The sequence below is a fragment of the Cetorhinus maximus genome, chromosome 21, assembly GCF_964194155.1.
Source record: "Cetorhinus maximus chromosome 21, sCetMax3.hap1.1, whole genome shotgun sequence".
Taxonomy (NCBI): Eukaryota; Metazoa; Chordata; class Chondrichthyes; order Lamniformes; family Cetorhinidae; genus Cetorhinus; species Cetorhinus maximus.
Genome location: NC_135899.1, coordinates 5,959,529 through 5,972,685, shown reverse-complemented (window position 1 = coordinate 5,972,685; position 13,157 = coordinate 5,959,529). Strand labels below are relative to the sequence as shown.

The following is a 13,157-nucleotide window of genomic DNA, read 5'->3' as shown; positions in this document are numbered from 1 at the left end:
TCATTCTCCTCGGCGATCTACGGGCGTCAATCCGGTCCCTTTAAATTTTTAGGAAGGCGGGCGGACTGCGAAATCAGCTGTTCGCCCGCCGTCCTGTCAATGGCCAATTGAGGCCATTGACCGGCTAATTAAAGTCATTAAGGACCTGCCCGTCCAACCTGAAGGCTGGCGGGCAGGCCAGGAGCCCCAGCGGGTTCCAGATTATTGATGAAGCTTCATCCACTGGCGGGATGAAGTTTCATGACCGTTTTTTTTAAAAATTAATAAAGTTGATGTGTTTTGTTTTAACATGTCCCATCTCGTGTGACATTGTCCCATGATGGGGACATGTTCACTTATTTTTAATGTATCTATTTTAAAACTTCACTTACCTGTCACTAAACTCCCTGAGACAGCACTTTGCCTCAAGGAGAAGCTGGGGAATCCCTCCCACCGCGCCCCCCCACCCCCACCCCCGCCGCACGGGGAGCGCAAAGCGGGCCCCGTTTCAGTGGCGGGGCCGGCTGCCCGCCCGCCGCCAAGCCGGTGGGGCCCGCACGCCATCGGAGGGCAAATTCTGCCCAATAGTTTATTGCAGCAACAAGACTGCTTGTCAGCAAAACAGCAAACCTAAAACCACTAAGATAAAAGCAAAAAACTGCAGATGCTAGAAATCCAGAACAAAAATAAAAATACCTGGAAAAACTCAGCAGGTCTGACAGCACCTGCGGAGAGGAATACAGTTAACGTTTCAAGTTGGTATGACTCTTCAACAGAACTAAGGAAAAATAGAAAAGAGGTGAAATATAAGCTGGTTTAAGGGGGAGTGGGACAGGTAGAGCTGGATAGAGGGCCAGTGATAGGCGGAGATAACCAAAAGATGTCATAGACAAAAAGTCAAAGAGGTGTTGAAGGTGGTGATATTATCTAAGGAATATGCTAACAGGTGACGTTAAGGGTAGCAAGCAGGACGAGCAAGTACAGATAGCCCTAGTGGGGGTGGGGTGGGAGGAAGGGATCGAAATAGGCTAAAAGGTAGAGATAAAACAATGGATGGAAAAACATTTAAAAATCATGGAAATAGGTGGGAAAAGAAAAATCTATATAAATTATTGGAGAAAAGGGGGATTGGAAAGGGGTGGGGATGGAGGAGAGAGTTCATATTACCACAAACTGTCTATGAATTTAGTTTTAACCGAGTAATTTCTCAATATTTATGTTATTTAGTAAGAACAGCAGGTGGACTATCAGGTTCTCGAATTTATTTCCATGCTCAATCAGATCACTCAGCTTCATTTACTACCTGAAAGACGATATCTGGACTTCAATCACTGCTATCTGATGATAGCTCTCCAGGGTTCCTGTGTATCGATTTTTATGAAGGTAGCTGAATAAAAACACTTGTTTAACATCAACATCCTATTTTGCATGGAGCAACACCGCCACTTGCGGGCTGTGATCGGGACTCCACAGACTTATTTCCTGCTGCATTACCGAATGTTGTCACCTGGTGGAGGTAGAGCACCGTCATTTCTTTTGTTTTTTGCGAGATGATTCTGTTGATTGGTTTATTAACTTTAAATAATTACTGTTTGTGCCAATGAATGGCTCCATTAGTCTGTGTAGATATTAGGGATGGACAAGAAATGCTGGCTTTTCTACTGGCACCCACCTGTTTTGAACTGCCACCATGTTCTGAGATTGAGTTCATCTGTCTTGGACACCAGGCGTGGGACTTGGTTCTTTGACAGGCTGCAGACATACTATTCTGTTTAACAATTGTTTATTAGTACTACTTCTAAACAGGTTACAGAGTAGGCACGTAACTCTTAGACATGATTCCAATCTCTCTTTTGAGAGTCTAATTCATGACTTTTTTTTTTGTAAAAATATACTTTATTCATAAATTATCTTCAATCACATTCAAAACCATTTCAAAAACAACATTACAAGGGTACAATCCAGGTTAAACTTTTACAAAATGTATCACCAGGTGCATCAGTACAAACAATATTACAGTCATTTACAGCCTTTCATTTTGATCTGTACAGCCCGAGGGGCTCTAAACAGTTCCCAGTCTCTCGGTGCGCTGTGGTAGAAAGGTCTTAGACAGCGACCCTTCCCCATTGCGCCTTTGCGGCAGCTGCCCCAAGCTTTAGTGCGTCCCTCAGCATGTAGTCCTGGACTTTGGATTGTGCCAGTCCGCAACAATCGGTCGGGGACAACTCTTTGTGCTGGAAGACCAACAAGTTTCGGGCGGACCAAAGCGCCTCTTTCACCGAGTTGATGATCCTCCAGCTGCAGTTGATGTTTGTCTCGGTGTGTGTCCCTGGGAACAGCCCGTAGAGCACAGAGTCCTGTGTCACAGAACTGCTCGGGATGAACCTCGACAGCAACCACTGCATCTCTCTCCAGACTTTCTTTGCAAAGGCACAATCCACAAGGAGGTGAACAACGGTCTCTTCCCCACCACAGCCACCTCGAGGGCAACGTGTAGAGGGGGTGAGCCTCCTGGCGTGTAGGAAGGATCTGACGGGGAGGGCCTTTCTCACCACCAGCCAAGCTACGTCTTGGTGCTTGTTGGAAAGTTCTGGCGATGAGGCATTCTGCCAAATGACTTTGACAGTCTGCTCGGGGAACCATCCCACAGGGTCCACCCTCTCCTTTTCCCTCAGGGCCTCTAGGACGTTATGTGCTGACCACTGCCTGATGGACTTGTGGTCAAAGGTGTTTTTCTGCATAAATTTTTCCACCAGGGACAGGTGGTACGGCACGGTCCAACTACTTGGAGCGTTCCGCGGCAGCGTGGCCAGACCCATCCTTCGCAACACCGGGGACAGGTAGAACCTCAGCACGTAGTGACACTTGGTGTTTGCGTACTGAGGGTCTACGCACCGCTTGATGCAGCCACACACAAAGGTGGCCATCAGTATGAGGGCGATGTTGGGCACGTTTTTTCCCCCTTTATCTAGAGGCTTGTACATCGCGTCCCTGCGGACACGATCCATTTTCGACCTCCAGATAAAGCGGAAGATGGCTCGAGTGATCGCCATCGCGCAGGAGTCTGGAATGGGCCAGACCTGCGCCACGTACAGCAACAGCGAGAGTACCTCACACCTGATGACCAGGTTCTTACCCGCAATGGAGAGGGAGCGTCGCTCCCACATGCCCAGTTTCCTTTTCACCATAGCCACTCGCTCCTTCCAGTTTCTAACGCATGCCCCGGTCCCTCCGAACCATATCCCCAGCACCTTCAGGCCGTCAGCCCTGACAGTGAAGGGGACAAAGGATCGGTCAGCCCAGTTCCCAAAGAACATGGCCTCGCTCTTCCCACGATTTACCTTGGCTCCCGAGGCCAGTTCGAACTGGTCGCAGATGTGCATCAGTCTGCGCACCGACAGCGGATCCGAGCAGAAGACGGCGACGTCGTCCATGTACAGGGAGGCTTTTACCTGAGTGCCTCCACTGCCTGGGATCGTCACTCCTCTTATGCCCGGATCCTTCCTGATGGACTCGGCAAAGGGTTCTATGCAACACACGAAAAGGACAGGCGAGAGAGGACAGCCCTGCCTGACTCCAGATTTAATCGGAAAGCTATCGGTTTCCCACCCATTGATTGAGACTGCGCTACTGATGTTAGTGTAGAGCAGTTGGATCCAATTTCGAATTCCCTCCCCAAACCCCATTTTGGAGAGCACATCCCCCATGTAGGTGTGCGATATTCTGTCAAAGGCCTTCTCCTGATCCAAGCTGATGAGGCAGGTATCCACACCCCTGTCCTGTACATAGGCAATCGTATCCCTGAGCAGCGCCAGGCTGTCAGAGATCTTCCTGCCTGGCACAGAGCAGGTCTGGTCAGGGTGAATCACCAATTCCAGAGCGGATTTGACCCGATTGGCGATGACCTTGGACAGAATCTTATAGTCCATATTCAACAGTGAAATGGGTCGCCAATTTCTAATTTCCTCCCTTTCCCCCTTGTGCTTGTAGATGAGGGTGATGATGCCTTTCCTCATGGATTCTGACATACTACCAGCCAGGAGCATACTCTCGTACACCCCTAGCAGGTCTGGGCCGATCAAGTCCCACAGAGCCGAATACAACTCCGCCGGCAAGCCGTCGCTTCCGGGGGTTTTACTCTTCTCGAAGGACTCGAGGGCCTTAGTCAGTTCATCAGGAGTTAGCGGTTTGTCTAGGCTCTCCCGCGTACTGTGGTCTAAGACCTCCGTGATAGAGGACAGGAAGGACTGGGAGGCCGTGCTGTCCGTGGGCTTCACGTCATACAGTCCGGCATAAAAGGATTTGCTGATCCTCAGAATGTCGGACCGTGATGACTTTACTGAGCCGTCTTCTTCCTTCAGGCTGCTGATCACAGAGCGCTCTCTGTGTACCTTTTGGAAGAAGAAACGTGAGCACGTCTCATCCTGCTCCACGGAGCGGACTCTGGAACGGAAGATGATCTTGGAGGCCTCCGAGGCAAAGTGCGAGGCTTGCTGGCCCTTCACCTCTTGGAGCTCCTCCTTGACATCGACCCCCATCGACTGCAGCCGGAGCAGATTCTGCATCTTTTTCTGGAGTCGGGACATTTCCCTCTGTTCCTTTCTAGCTTTCTGGGTGCCTTTGAGGATGAAAAACCTCTTGATGCTTCCCTTGATCGCTTCCCACCAGTGTGTCAGGGACTCAAAGAGGGGTTTCACGGTTCTCCAACCTTTGTAATCCCTCTTGAGCTCCTCAATGTTCTCTGGGGTCAGCAGTTGCACATTTAGCTTCCATGCCCCCCTGCCTACCCTCAGGTCCTTCTCCAAGTGGCAGTCCGCCAGTAGGAGGCAGTGGTCAGAGAAGAACACCGGCTTGACCTCGGTGGATCTGACTGTGAATGCACGGGACACAAACAGGAAGTCTATCCTGGAACGAATGGACCTATCTGGCCGCGACCAGGTGTATCTACGCTGTGCTCCATCTGCAGGGTTGCTGAAGACGTCGTGCAGCTTGGCATCCTTAACTGTTTCCATCAGGGATCTGGACGTAGCGTCCAATCTGCTTCCGGCCCTGCTGGATCGTCCAGCCGCATCGATGATGCAGTTGAAGTCCCCGCCCAGAATGACCGGCCTGGAGGTCGCCAGCAGCAGTGGGAGCTGCTGAAAAACCTCCAGCCGCTCAGCCCCTTGTGCCGGGCCATACACGTTAATTAACCGGAGTGGAGCGTTCTTGTACATTACGTCTGCTATGAGGAGTCGCCCGCCCACCACCTCCTTGACCTCGGAGACGGTGAAGTTGCCTCCCCGCAGCAGAATACCCAGGCCGGAGGAACGAGAGTCGTTTCCGCCCGACCAGATCGATGGCCCGTGGGACCACCATCGTGACCATTGCCTGTAGGAGCTGAGGTGCGGTATCGCACACTCCTGCAGAAACAACAGGTCAGCTTTGACCTTGGCTAGGTAGTCCAAGGTCGCAACACATCGCGTAGTAGATTTAATGCTACGCACATTTATGGATACAATCTTTAAACCCATTTTAAAGCATTTATTCTCCTACCAAACCCACTGTCTCTGAGAGTCCCAGACCTTTAGTCTGCTCCTTCATACCCGTAGTGAGCTCAAATTGCTTCACTTTGGATGGGCTGAGGTAGATCTCCTTGGCCGTGTCCTGCTCCAGTGGCATCTGGAGGTTCACGTAGAGAGCGGGTTTTGAGATGACCTTTGCTGGAGAAGCATCTCCAAAACTCACCCCCCCTGGGGTGTTGCTGTTCCCGGCTTCCTGGAGCTGGGGTGCGATGATTGCCTCACTGCTCCCAGATTCCAGGGGCTGTGGTGCACTGGCCTCCTCAGGTTGCAGGCAAAGTTGGGGTGCGCTGGTCTCCTTGTTGTCTCCAATTTTCTGGAGCTCGGGTGTCTCGTCCTCCAACGCCCTGGAGCTTTGCCGCCTCTTCTGTCGGTGCCGCTCTGGCACTTCATCATCCGAAGAGCTGCTGCCCTTGTCATCTGTGTCGGATGGGAGACGCCTCTTGCCGCTTCTCTGGGAAACGCCTTTGCTTCTTCTTCGCTCCCTCTTACTTTTCTTGTTCTTCACCGTCCGCCACTCCCCCTGCTGCTTTTCCACTGCTGCCTCCTCCTCCATTGATTCGCTGTCCTGAGGACTGGGAGGTTCAGGGGGTAGTGCTGTTGATTGGCTCTCTGTTGCCTCAATCTTTTTCTCCACCTTGTCTCTCTCTGTGTCCTCCTTTGTCCCGTTGAGCTCCCTGGGGGCCTTGGTGGTTGGAGTGACACGGAACATTTCTTCTGCTTCCCCCTGGTCGGCTTTGGCTGCCTGTGCGTAAGTACGGCAGCGTTTGGGGCAGGTCCTGTAGAGGTGACTTGCCTCGCCACACAGGTTGCAGCACTTGGCCTGTTTGCAGTCTTTTGTCTGGTGCCCTTCCTGTTTGCAGATCTTGCAGAGGGAGGCGCTGCAGTTGGCCGCCACATGACCAGCCTTGCCGCATGAGCGACAATGCTTGGGTTGCCCAGCGTAGACCAGGTAGCCCCGGTTTCCCCCGATAGCGAAACTGGAGGGAGGGTGGAAAATGGCTCCCTTACCATCGGTCTTTAGCGTGACCTTAAACAGGCGTTTGCCTGTCCAGATCCCCAAGTCGTCTCGAATCTCGGTGCCGCTCCCCACCTTATCGAAGTACCTGGTGAGGAAGGTGACCACGTCGGCGACAGGGACGAAGGGGTTGTACACATGCACCATCACCTCACGTTCCCGTTGCAACGGCAGAGAAAAGTGCGGCTCCGCCGTCAGGATCTTCATCTCCGGCAGGTCTCTCTTCTCCTCGAACACCCTCAGGAGCCGGACGCAGTCTGCCACCCGCTTGAACGTCACGTCAAAATAACCACCTTTGCGGGAGTCCTGCAGGGTGAAGATCTCCGCAGCTTGGAAGCCGCACGCCTTCAACAGGATCCTCCTGGTGAAGAAGCCCCGATCCATAGGTGATCCTCCTTCGCTGTGGTTCACCGTGACTCGGACGGTGATAGGTAACCCACGGTATGGATTTGGATTGCGATTGGTTATCGCCCTTCCATCCCGACCTTGCCTTGGCAGGACCATGGTGTCGCCCCTGCAACACTTGATCTTAGCCAAAAGGCCGAGAAGCGATCTAATTCATGACTGCCTGTGTCAGTGGCACATCATCATCCATGTCATACATTACGATATCCCATCTGTTAATTCTATATACTACACGTTAACCCTTTATACTACACCTCACCCCAGATATGCTACCCTACTTTTTAACAACAACATGAAACTATGTCTTTAATTATTTATATTGCATTTATGTAACTCCAAATGGCATGACCCGACAATGGTGTAACCCACCCGGAGTTACAAAGATGGAGATTTCCTTCATGCGGCCAACCAAGGAAACCTGCCAGTATCGCTTGAGTAAATCTATCTATGTAATGTAGGTTGCTTTACCTACTCTATCTAAGCTGTCTTCCAGCCGGAGTATCGGGTGGGAGTTGGCTCTGGTCACTGCATTAACTCTTTGGTAGTCAATGCAGAACCTTGTGGAGCCGTCCGGCTTGGACACCAGTACAACTGGGGATCTTCAGCTACTGCTGCTGGGCTCTATTAGTTAGTGCTCCATCATGTAGTCAACCTCCCCAGGAGACCACACAGTCTTAGCTGGGCTGCAGAAGTCAATATATTTTGCTGCACAGGACAGTGCAGTTGTGTGGGACAGGCTGGATGGACCAGAGGATCTTTTCCTGTCTGCCATTGTTCGTATGTTCTTCTGTTTTATTTCAATCTGAGAAGTTTAACATCAGGAATGAAGCATGGAAGGGAAATTTACTACCTGTGTGTGGTCTGATTTGTGCACAGATCCTAGTGAGGAACAGGTAGAGGAAGAGCTGAATTCTCCAATGGGACATTGCAGGCTGGGGATTGTCACTGGGTTCAGCTACTGCCTGGGTGAACACACCAGGCAGGGCCCAGATACAATGTACAGTCGGCACATAGTCTTTACTTGCTCATAATTTTGTACATTTCTATCAGATCCATCAAGCTTGTTCCATCCAGCAGATGGTATCAACCTGCACGCTGCCATCCCACCACCTAGGAATGCTGTCTCTTGGAACAAGGTCTTTTCAGGAAAACTCACGGCAATTCCTCCCATCCTCACTGAGGCTCCAGGAGAGTCGCAGGACAATCGAACCTCACCCCAAACTCCCTGTGACTGGCAATGTTCCCTTAGGAAATGGTCAAGTTTCTATTTAAAGGATTGTAGTGCCCCCACACTTGCCACATGCCTGCATGTCTTCCAGAAGATGACAACTCTGTGACAAGTCATCCCACCTTGTATCTATCAGCAAGGCTGACAAAACTCAGATAGCTGCACGGTGAATGACAGAACACTGAAGTCAAGGCTTTATTCATTTATCGGCCTTTATTTGCAAAGATACACATTGCACACCAAGAGTAATAGCGCTCTTTCAACCTGCTCTGATATATATGAACACAGGGGAGTCCCAAATTAATACCCTCCACTTAAACACAATAAACACCCAATTAAGAACCAATCAACAAATTCCCTTCTCTCACTTTAAATATAAGTAACAAAAATAGACATTGTATAGACAACGAAAATGTCCAAACTGTGTACAATGCAAGGGGAAATGGATGAGGGGAATTGCAGTTAGTGGGGGGGGGGGGGGGGGGGGGGGGGGGCAGTGTGGAGATTCATGGAAAGGAAAATTTGCATGGGGTGAATTAATGGGGCAGGGCATTGCTTAGGGGAAGCTTCCCTGGGGGTGATTTGTGGGGGATGAGGGGCAGATTCATGTGGGAAGGGAGAGTGATGAGGGTGAGATTCAGAGGGGGAGATTTGTGGAGGGGGGGTGGTTTGTTTTCACAGGGGGAAATTCACAAGGTGGAGATTTGCCAGGGAGTAATCACAGGGGTGGGGTGTGGGGGAGGGTATTCCTGGGGAGGGTAATTGCTGGGGGTTGCAGGTAGGCTGGATTCATAGGGGACAGGTTCATGGCAGTGCACTGTTTAGAGGGAAATTTGCTGGAGTATTTTGCAAAAGTATTTGCTGGGAAAATTCATGATGGGGTGGGAATTTGTTGGAGGAAATTTATGGGAGAGAATTTGCAGGGTAAATTCATGGGCTAGGGGCAGAAAAGATAGGAAAAAGAGAAAGAGAGGCAGAAAAAGGAATAAAAATGAAAAGAGAGTAAAGGGGAGTCAAAACCCTGCAACTCCCTCCCTATCAGCATCATGGGTGTATCTACACCAACACAGACTGCAGCGGTTCAAGACAGCATCTCACCACCACCTTCTGAAGGGCAATTAGGGATGGACAATAAATGCCAGTCTTTCCAGTAACTCTCATATCAAGACATATGAATATACAACAAAGAAAAGCAGAGTGGATGAAGCAGCCGCTGTGATGTGCAGGTTATACCATCAGGAAATAATGATACCAGAGCTTATCTAACTTCTTCTTAAATACATCTAGACTATTCACTTCAACCACTTCCTGTGGCAACGAGTTCCACATTCTCACCCCGCTCTGGGTAAAGAAAATTTTTCTGAATCTCCCATTGGATTTCTTGGTGACTATCTTCTGTTGATGGCCTCTAGTTCTGCTGTTCCCCACAAGAGGAAACATTCTCTGTATCCATTCGATCAAAACCTTTCAGAATTTTAAAGACCTTAATTAGGTCACCCCTCAGCCTCCTTTTTTCAAGAGAAAAGAGAGCCAGCCTGTCAATCCTTTCCTGATATGTGAACCCACACATATCAGGGATCACCCTTGTAAACCTCTCTCCAGTGTCTGTAGATTCAGCTACCCTGTAACTCTCCGCCGTCTCCTTGATGACCATGAGGCTGTATCCGCGGTGTCTCCTGCTCTCCCTGCCCATGTAGCAGACCAGTTTGACAGTCAGTTCTGGGCACACAAGAGTTTCAACTGCAGATCTCCAGGCTGACCCCTGCAGTTCCCCGGAGAAGCTCTCAACTTGCTGCCTTGAAGGACGAACACTCACTTCCCTCTCTCTCTCTGTCTCTCTGGGCGGGGAGAAATGATGGACAGAGAAAGAGAGGGAGAGAGAGAGAGGGAACTGCCTTTCCATCTGAATCCGCTGAGTGGGGACTGTCTCACACCACAAAAAAACTCTCGCGTGTTTTTATTTTTAAATTAACTTTTCTGCAGTCAAACTTCCCCAGGAAAAGACAGCAGGAAATAAGCCACACACCCTGTAAGTTTCAGTGTAAGTTTCAGTGAAACACTGCAATTGACATCTTTTCACGGTGTGACAATTCCTTCCAGAAATGTTGTTCTTTTCCGTTCAGATCACTGCATTATTTTTTTAAACTTTACACACACACTAGATTTGTTACAAACTGCTCCTGTATGTGTGGTTTTGTGAGTGTATTTATATCTTTGATGTTTTCAGATTCAGAAAGCTCCTGTTTGCCAGGGATGGACTCAGCAGCAGAAAAGGAATCTCAGGGATTAACCCTTTCCCTCTCGTTTCAATGGTTGGATCAGAAGCATCAAACAGGGCGGATGAGAACCTGCCGAGAGCTCCTGTGTGTGTTTTAAATATAAGTAAATACTGGATGTACAATCATTTCAATAACCCTTGCAATGCCAGTGCTTTCGCTGCCTACACTCCAAACCACGATTTAAAAATACTTAATATTCTTGTTTTCCAATGAGTGTCATTAATCAATCCTTATCCTGACTGGAACAGATTCTCTGAGGAAAAGAAAAGCGCCCGATATTCAATTGTGAAACCAAAGTCCAGGCTGTTCCCTAAACCAGCCGAATGAGTACTTTGGACTCTTTCCACTGGTGCGCCCTCGGTGCTGAACAGGAGCTTGCGGTTTTGGATTGAATGGCTACACATTTTCCCGAAAATTGGAAGTGAAACCGGTTTGAACCAGAAAATACTGTGTGAACATGGTTTCCAGGCAGCGGACGCAGAGTCTAACTGAGGAATTCAGTTTGTTCCATTTGTCAGGATTTGTTTCGAGATCCGAGAATACTGGATTGTGGAGATAACTTCTGCCGCTCCGGGATCTCCCAGAGTTGGTAAACCAAGGGCTCGTCCTTCAGTCCGGGAGGGAGAGTGGGAGAGTGGAAAAGGAGAGAGAGAGAGAGACAGAGTGGGAAAGGAGACAGAGAGGGAAAAGGGAAAGAGAGTGGGGAAGGAGATAGAGAGAGTGAGAGAGAGCAGGAAAGGAGAGAGAATGAGAGAGAGAGTGGGAAAGGAGAGAGGGACAGAGAGGGAAAGCAGCGAGAGTGAGAGATAGAGTGGGAAAGGAGAGAGAGTGAAAGTGAGAAAGGAGAGAGAGTGAGAGTTGGAAAAGAGAGAGAGAGAAAGAGACAAAGCGGTACAATGGGAGAAGGAGAGAGACAGGGTGGGAAAGGAGGAGAGTGAGTGGGAAAGGAGAGTGAGAAAGAGAGAAATAAAAAGGAGAGTGAGAGAGGCAGAGTGTGAAAGTGGGAGAGTGACAGTGGGAAAGGAGGAGTAGTGAGAGAGACAGAGTGTGAAAGAAAGAGAATGAGAGGGGAAAAGGAGATTGAGAGGCAGAGTTGGAAAGGGGGAGAGGGAGAATGGGAAAGTGGAGGGTGAGAGAGACAGTGGGACAGGACAGAGAGTGTGTGTGGGAAAGGAGAGAGAGAGATGGAAAGGGGGAGAGAGAAAAACAGTGGGAAGGGGGAAGGAGAGAGAGGCAGTGTGGGAAAGGAGAGAGACAGAGTGGGAAAGGGGGAAAAGAGACAGAGTGGGAGTTTTCCTAATTATTTCTGCAAATTATTTTGTTGTATGAGGTTTATTTTCTGTCAGAATGATGGTTAACTTTTTGGGGAATTAACAGAGAGGGCTGATTCCAAAAGGATTTGATACAGTGCCCACAACAGGCTTGTGAGGAAAGTTATAGGTCAGGGACAGTAGCATCCCTCCATCATTTTCACATGGTCCATCTCTGACACTTCCCTTACCTTCCTTGGCCTCTCTGTCTCAATTTCTGGTGATAGACTGTCCACCAATATTCATTACAAGCCTACCGACTCCCTCAGCTACCTCGACTACAGCTCCTCACACCCTGCTTCCTGTAAGGACTCCATCCCATTCTCTCAGTTCCTTCGCCTCCATCGCATCTGTTCTGATGATGCCACTTTAATAAACAGTTCCTCTGACATGTCCTCCTTCTTCCTTAACCGAGGTTTTCCACCCACGGTGGTTGACAGGGCCCTCAACCGTGTCCGGCCCATCTCCCGCGCATCTGCCGTCACACCTTCCTCTCCCTCCCAGAACCATGATAGGGTAACCCTTGTCCTCACTTATCACCCCACCAGCCTCCGCATTCAAAGGATCATCCTCCGCCATTTCCGCCAACTCCAGCATGATGCCACCACCAAACACATCTTCCCTTCACCCCCCCCGGCGGCATTCCGCAGGGATCATTCCCTCGGAGACACCCTGGCACACTCCTCCATCACCCCCTACACCTCAACCCCCCTCCCATGGCACCTTCCCATGCAACCGCAGAAGGTGCAACACCTGTCCCTTTACTTCCTCTCTCCTCACCGTCCAAGGGCCCAAACACTCCTTACAAGTGAAGCAGCATTTCACCTGCACTTCCCTCAATTTAGTCTACTGCATTCGCTGCTCCCAATGCAGTTTCCTCTACATTGGAGAGAACAAACGCAGACTGGGTGACCGCTTTGCGGAACACCTTCGGTCTGTCCGCAAGCATGACCCAGACCTCCCTGTTGCTTGCCATTTCAACACTCCACCCTGCTCTCATGCCCACATGTCTGTCCTTGGCCTGCTGCATTGTTCCAGTGAGGCTCAATGCAAACTGGAGGAACAGCACCTCATCTTCCGACTAGGCACTTTACAGCCTTCCGGACTGAATATTGAGTTCAATACTCAATTTTAGAACATGAACTTTCTCCTCCATCCCCACCCCTTTCCAATCCCCCTTTTCTCCAATAATTTATATAGATTTTTCTTTTCCCACCTATTTCCATGATTTTTAAATGTATTTCCATCCATTGTTTTATCTCTACCTTTTAGCCTATTTCGATCTCTTCCCCCCACCCCACCCCCACTAGGGCTATCTGTACCTTGCTCGTCCTGCTTTCTACCCTTAACGTCACCTGTTAGCATATTCCTTAGATA

At 49.7% G+C, this 13,157-nt stretch overlaps 1 protein-coding gene across 1 annotated transcript in view; it reads left to right on the top strand.

Annotated features, from left to right (window-relative positions):
- Positions 1-13,157, top strand: part of LOC144695498 (uncharacterized) — a 198,344-nt gene that overhangs the window by 18,813 nt on the left and 166,374 nt on the right.